Source organism: Tupaia chinensis, unplaced genomic scaffold (genome assembly GCF_000334495.1).
Source record: "Tupaia chinensis unplaced genomic scaffold, TupChi_1.0 Scaffold000057_1, whole genome shotgun sequence".
In the NCBI taxonomy this organism is placed as follows: domain Eukaryota; kingdom Metazoa; phylum Chordata; class Mammalia; order Scandentia; family Tupaiidae; genus Tupaia; species Tupaia belangeri.
In genome coordinates, this window is record NW_006159515.1 from 7,494,547 (window position 1) to 7,501,224 (window position 6,678).

Here is a 6,678-nt window from a genome sequence, read left to right on the forward strand (position 1 = left end):
AGCTCATTTTCCACAAACTTGTTGAAGTCATCTTGTACTTATCATTTTTGTGGTGAGAACATTTATGCTCTCAGGGGTTTTCAAGAACACAGAAGTATAAACTATAGTCACCATGTTGTAGAGTAGATCACTTGAACTTATTCTTCCTGTCTAAATGAAATGTATTCTTTGACCAGCATCTCCTCAGTCCCTCCACCCCTACCCTCTGGTAACCACCACTCTACTCTTCACTTTTTTTTTTTCTTTCTTTCTTTTATTTTTTTTTCATTTCATTTTCTTTTATACATTCAATCACATTATTATTTGTCTTACAAAATGGATATTTCAACAGGTGAACATTTCTCCTTAGTATAATTGATAAAACTACAAAATATCTTCAACAGATAATACCACATTTCTTTGTGCCATTAATGCTTTGCCTCCCTATTTTTCTTCTAAATGTCTACTCTTCACTTTTATGGATTCAGTCTTTTTAGATCCACACATGTGAGGTCATACTGGCCTCTAACAGAGTGGCTAAGTTCTGTGTATTGAGAGCTAGATCCTACATGGCTAAATGAGGTTTAAGTCCTGGCCCCAGTGGCTTGAGAAACATGCTAGGGACATCTGTGTGCAAGTCCAAAACCTTGGCAGGATGGGGAAAACGGTATTGTGGCATGATCATGCTCATTGGAGTGTACTTTCTCTCTCCCTCTGTTTCTCTCTCTGCACATGGATCCTTGGGGAAAAAATCACACACGTGCTGTCACAAGAACTGGGTACAGGCAGGCAGCCACAGGAGAGAGGAAGAGCGAGCACACTTGAATTAGGGTCAGGTAAGGCCATTGAAGGAGATGAGCAGTGACCAGCAAGGATGGGCAAGACCAAATAGGAACATGGTTGTCGAGCAGGACTAACACGTGCCAGCACGACCACACTGGAAGCTCCTGGGAGGAAGGGTCATGAGTCAGTGCTGACCTTCCACGACAGGAACCGCTGGCTCCGTGTGGTTACTGAGCACACGAAATGCTCCTAGTGTGACTGAATAAATTATAAATTTTTATTTATGTAATTCACATTACATTTCTATTGGTTACTTTGTCTAAGAGGTATTTGCATTTCTTCTATCAGTCAACCCAGAGCTTTGTGGAATGGTAGAGAGTATCCTATCCTAAGACCCAGCCTCCAGCACTTATTTTGCCAAGGTTCCTCATCATATAACCTTGGGTAAGTCAATTTCTCTGAGATCTACCTTCTTTATCTAAAATGCTGATAATTGTTCTTGTCAATATTTATGAGATTTATTGGGGAAATAGAAAATACTTTGTAGGGCCAGCCAATGGCATGGTGGCTAAGGCAGCTAGATCCCACATGGCCATACTGTGTAGTTTGAGTCCCATACCTGGCAGCTTGAAAAACATCCCAACAATGAGTGCATGCATGCTCCAAGTCCCAAAATGAGGGAGAAATGGAGAAGGGATTGCAGCATGACCACCCCCATGGTGGGGGGTGGTGGGGAGGCAGTTCTTTCTCTTTCTTTCAAGCGCATTGGCCTCTAGCAAATTAAAAAGAAAAGTACTTTGTAAACAGTAAAGTGTCTCAATGCAAGGTAATAAAAAGGTTTTCTGTAAATATTCACTAAAAAGACTTTATGCTTCCTTTCTGCAGTAGATTGATACAGATGACAGGGACTGGGGCGGGTCTGCTCCAGCCACAATCTGAGCACAGAACAGTGCCTGAGAGAGCAAAATCTGACTGCATTGGGCCCCGGGGGCTCCTCTTCCAGGGTCCTCATTTCACACACAGTCTTTATTCTGCAGCCCAAGGGAATCCTAGACGAGTTTTCACATCACTACAAAGACGGGAAGCCTTCTTTCTTCCTCTGGCTGCTGACCCGGAAGTGAATAGAACTCAAGCATGTGGTGTTGCCCAGGGTGGGAAGCGAAGCTGGAATACTCTGGCAGTGCTGACCAGGAGCCCTTCATGTGGGGGCTGGCCAAAATCAGGGGTTTTCCTGTGCCTGGGGGCTCCCTGGGGGAGCTGGGATGGAGGTGCCCGGGGACCCTTGTTAATAATACATGTCTGGTTGGGTCATCAGGCCTGGCCCCTGACTATGTGCAAGGGACCCTTAACCTTTCCCCTAAGTGTCTGGGCTGCACTGGAAGCAGGGTCTCACCTCATAGTTATTTTCCAGTTCTTTCTGTTCCTGCCCTCTCAGTAGTTGGCCTGTGTTATTTTTCTCACTTTGATTTGACCTCTGCTTTGGGTTTATTCCCCATGTCCCAAACAATCCCACCCTAATTAGCTTCCCTGCCTGCAGAACCCAGGCAGAATTTGGAGGGACTTGCCTCCAGTATTTCTCTGGCCTTTCGTTTCTTCTTGGCATGTGCCCTTTCCTATTCCTCCTCAGGTCTGCAGAAACCACCTTTTTAAGCCCCTCAAGGAAGAGGAGTTGTGCCTGCTCTGGAAGGTTCAGCTGAGTCACTGTGTCTGGCAGGCCTCCAGCGACCTTGCACCCTGAGGCACACTCCTCCTGGGACCACCTTTAGCCCCTCCATGCCCTCTCTTACAGTCCATCTTTCAGCACTGCCTGGCAATTACTTCTAAGTAGATATCATTATTCCTTAATTCACAAGGACTGTAAATATTGATTTATCCTGCTGTCTCCCCTCCCCCTCCAGTGTAAACTCTTGCAGGGTTTGCCGTGTGTATATTATAGACTTTGTCTATTATTTTTGGATCTCCAGAGTTCAGCTCAGTGCCTAATATGTAGAATATGCTAAACAAATGTTTGTTGAATGAACTCTTGATCCTCCTCTAAGGAACATTTGCATTTTAATAAGGACCAAAGTTTAAGCTAAAGGAATAGCACTCTCAACAGGGATTTTGTTTTAATTGCCAGAGGGTATTTGTACTCACCAGAGAATGACAGAGAGACAGAGAGAGAGAGAGAGAGTACACACACCACACCTCCTCCTCCCACTTCATGAGGTATGGTCACACCACAATCTCTTCTCCTCCAATTCCCCATCCTGTTGGGATTTTGGATACACACACATGCATAAGCACCTGACATGTTTTTTAAGCATCCAGGCCTACAATTTGAATTACCAATTTGCTTCATTAACCACTAGGCTACATGGGGCTGGCCCAAAGGAATTTTAATAATATCTTAAGGAAAATTCCTGCAGCTGCCACTTCTTACCCTGCTGGGCCAAGTAGGTTCAACTGCCATGGGGATGAACTATTTGAGCCTCGAAATCCAGAGTCCTTAGCCCAGCTATTTCAGAGTGTAGTACCTGGGCCAGTTTGCAGCCCCGGGGAGCCTGTTAAAAAGGCAGCCTCACAGGCCCACCCTGGAGGTCTGGAATCAGAAATCCTAGCTGTGAGGCCCAGCAGTCTGTGTAACAAGTCCTCCAGGGCTGGGGGTTGGGGGTGGTGGAAATCAAGCTCACATGAGAACCACTGTAATACACAGCCCAGCCTCTCTTCAGTTTAGAGCATCTTGCCAGGTGCTGAGGGAATAAAGACGTCTGTTCGGAGCTGCCTGCAGGGTCTTGAGTTCATGGAGTCCCACAGAAACAACTGCAGAGGGCTAGCCAAAGGCTTCTCTCACTGGCTGTGTTTCTGCTCAACATAAACAAAGTAAAACAAAACCAGACTAACAGGTCAGTTAAGGTAAGACTTTGTTCCAGGAGAATTAGAAAACAGACTATCCCCTAATGCTGTAGACTTCATTCATTCTGAATGAAGAAGGATTTTGGAGGGGGAAGGTGGGGCTTTGTTTTATGGACTGTTTTAAAAGGACTGGTGGCCCTTGGTGACCAGCAGCTCAGTCCTCACTCAGAGGGGCTGCTTTGTAGTGCCCTGTCCTTTCCAGACAGCAGGAGATAAGAGATAAGAGAAGACCCAAGCTCATGGCTTGCCTCATCTTTAAAGATTGAAGTTAGAGGATAAAGGGATGAAGGTCTTAGCATTTCCCAAAATGCCAAAGAACTTGCCAGTCAAGTCTACAAAATGATCCCAAGCCATTTTTCAGGTCTTGACTTATATACTTGAATTTTCAACATATAGTTGAAACTTTTCTAAGCGTTTGATTTTCAGAAAGCTGAGACTTTTGGCCTTACAAAAGAATTCTCTGCTCATGTTCTTTTACAGCTGTAAATCATACAGCAGGCAAGTTCAGAAAATTGGGCCTTGCACTGTGCGGAGACCACCTCCCTCCATTCCACACCCCTTAGACAGGCTTGGGCTGTGGACCTCAGATGTCCCTGCTGTGCCAACACCTTATAGGTAGTTTGTACATTTTTTAATGGAAAAACATCAATCATGTCCATTCTTGAGACTGTGATTGATTTTTTTTTTGATTGATTGATTGATCAAAAGTTAAGACTGCTTTAAGGAAACAGTCCCACAGCACACAACTCCTCCGGTTTACTTCTTGGTCATCGATGGTATTTTAGCTGTCTGCCAGACATCGGCCTCCTAGGGAGCTGATTAAAGGATCCCTGCAAAACAAACCTGTTTCTGAGTCAGACAGTCAAGGATTCATTATCCATTAAGTAATTTATAGGAGGCCTCTAATTCTATTTTGCATAAACCTAATTACAACAAAGAAACCCTGTCTCTTTGAGTCCTTTTACTCCTAATTCTTTTTAAGTTTTATTTCAGTTTTTGCTATAGGGTATGTGCACTGGTCAGAGATAGAGAGAGAAAGCACTGCCCCAGGGGAGATAGCCAAGCCACAATCCCTTCTCCTCATGAGGTTCGAGCATGCATGCACAAATGCCCCATGTATTTTTCAAGCTGCTAAATCCAGGACCACACAGTCAGCCATGTGGGATTCAGTCTCCTCAACCCACCAGCTGGGCCTATTCCTAATTCTTAGAATCTTCGGGTTTCCAACATATAACATTTAAATTCTTTAAATATAATTAAATACACAAACAAAAACACAAGCCTTCCTGTGAATGGCTTGCTATTTGAGCATCCCCACCTCTATTTCTGGAGCCTGATTTAAAATAGCTGTCAGTGTGCTCCCTCTATTGATAAATGGCACATCCTGAGCCTGTCCGACAGGGACGCCTAATCTAGAGCGCGGCCTAGTGGAGCTGCTAGAGCTGAGAGCCACTTGACCTCCAGGAGTGGGGAGTGATGCTTCCCTATAATCACAGCCCTGGATAAGAGGTTCCCGACTGGGGCCTTCTCAGGAGAAGCTCAGTGCACAAAGAAAAATACAGCAGGGAGAGGGATTCCAAAAATGCAAAAGAGGGACAGCCTGTGGCATGGTGCTTAAAGCGGCTGGATCCCACATGACCCACTGTGTGGGTCAAGTCCCAGACTCTGCAGCTTGAGGGACATACCAGGTGTGTGTACGTGCCCAAAATCCCTAAAAGAGAATGAAGGAGAAGGGACCATGGCTGGTCACTCCCCCTGGGGGGTGCTTTCCCACTTTCTCTCATTCTCTGTCTCTCTCCAGTAAGTGCATGCACCCTATAACAAAAAAATTAAAAATAAATTTTTTAAAATCAAAAGAAATAAAAAACTTGGTTGACTTTTCGAAGGAAAAACTGATGAGGACAGCAAAAGTGGTTGTTTTTAAAAAAGATTTTTTTTCTTTCTAGACACTTAAATTGGTTTCTTTACAATTTATTATAAATATACATAAAATTGTGCTTTGAGTGTTCTGTTTGGTTTAAGGATAAGAACCAGCTTTTCTACCCAGAATTCCGTATAGCTTTTCCTTTGCATCTGAATAGTTATGTGATGTTACCTAATCTCTTGGAGCTTCAGTTTGTTTATAATAAGGGGCTAGTAATACCTAAGCCATAAATGTGTGGACTACAAACAAAATATGTTTATTAGCATACATACTCCCTGTTTAATATCTCACTTTATTTACAGTTTTTTGTTTTTGTTTTTGTTTTTTTGAGAGAGAGATTTTTGCTACAAGGTCCATGCATTCACCAGAGAGACATACAGAAAGTGAGAAATCAACTCCCAAGGGGTATGCCCAGGCCGCCACACCATAATCCCTTCTCCTCCATTCTCCTCTCAGGATTTTGGGCATGCACACACATGCACCTGGCATGAGTTGTTTTTTTAAACCACCGGGTCCGGGACTCGAACCACAGTCAAATATGTGGGAGTCCAGCAACATAACTATTACACCATCTTCTGGTCCCCAACATTAATTCTTGAAAGACATCTACTGCTGAGTGAAGCAAGCCAGGCTATGAAGGAGAGGCATTGTATGTCCCCACTTAATGTATACCGAGTGTCCACACTCTATGACTGAAACTGATTGACTAAAGGATATAGAAACACAGTATATAGATGTAAATACCAGATACAGCATGTGTGAAAGAGGAGGGTCTGAGGAAGGACATTTAGAAGAAAAATAGGGAGGCAAAGCATTAATGGGACAAAAAATGTGATATTATCTGTTGAAGATAATTTATAGTTTTATCAACTTATAGGAAGAAATGTTCACCTGTTGAAATATCCATTTTGTAAGCCAAATAATGTGATTGAATGTATAAAAGAAAATGAAATTAAAAAAGGAAAAAAAATCTCAAAAAAGGACATCTACATGCATGAATATACTCTCTCTCTCTCTCTCTCTCTCTCTCTCACTCACACACTCACATAGACACAGGTAGAAATCACTTTTACTCACTGAAAGTTATAATGTTCTCC

General features: G+C 43.4%; 1 protein-coding gene and 1 long non-coding RNA gene across 9 annotated transcripts in view; one reads left to right on the forward strand and one right to left on the reverse strand.

The window, feature by feature from the left end:
* LOC114009921 (uncharacterized) overlaps positions 1-1,169 on the forward strand; it is a 169,676-nt gene extending 168,507 nt beyond the window's left edge. The window contains exon 5 of the long non-coding RNA XR_003551311.1: positions 1,111-1,169. This is a non-coding gene — a long non-coding RNA (uncharacterized LOC114009921). The remainder of the gene's footprint in view (positions 1-1,110) is intronic.
* MBNL2 (muscleblind like splicing regulator 2) overlaps positions 1-6,678 on the reverse strand; it is a 180,073-nt gene that overhangs the window by 129,275 nt on the left and 44,120 nt on the right. The window lies entirely within an intron of this gene.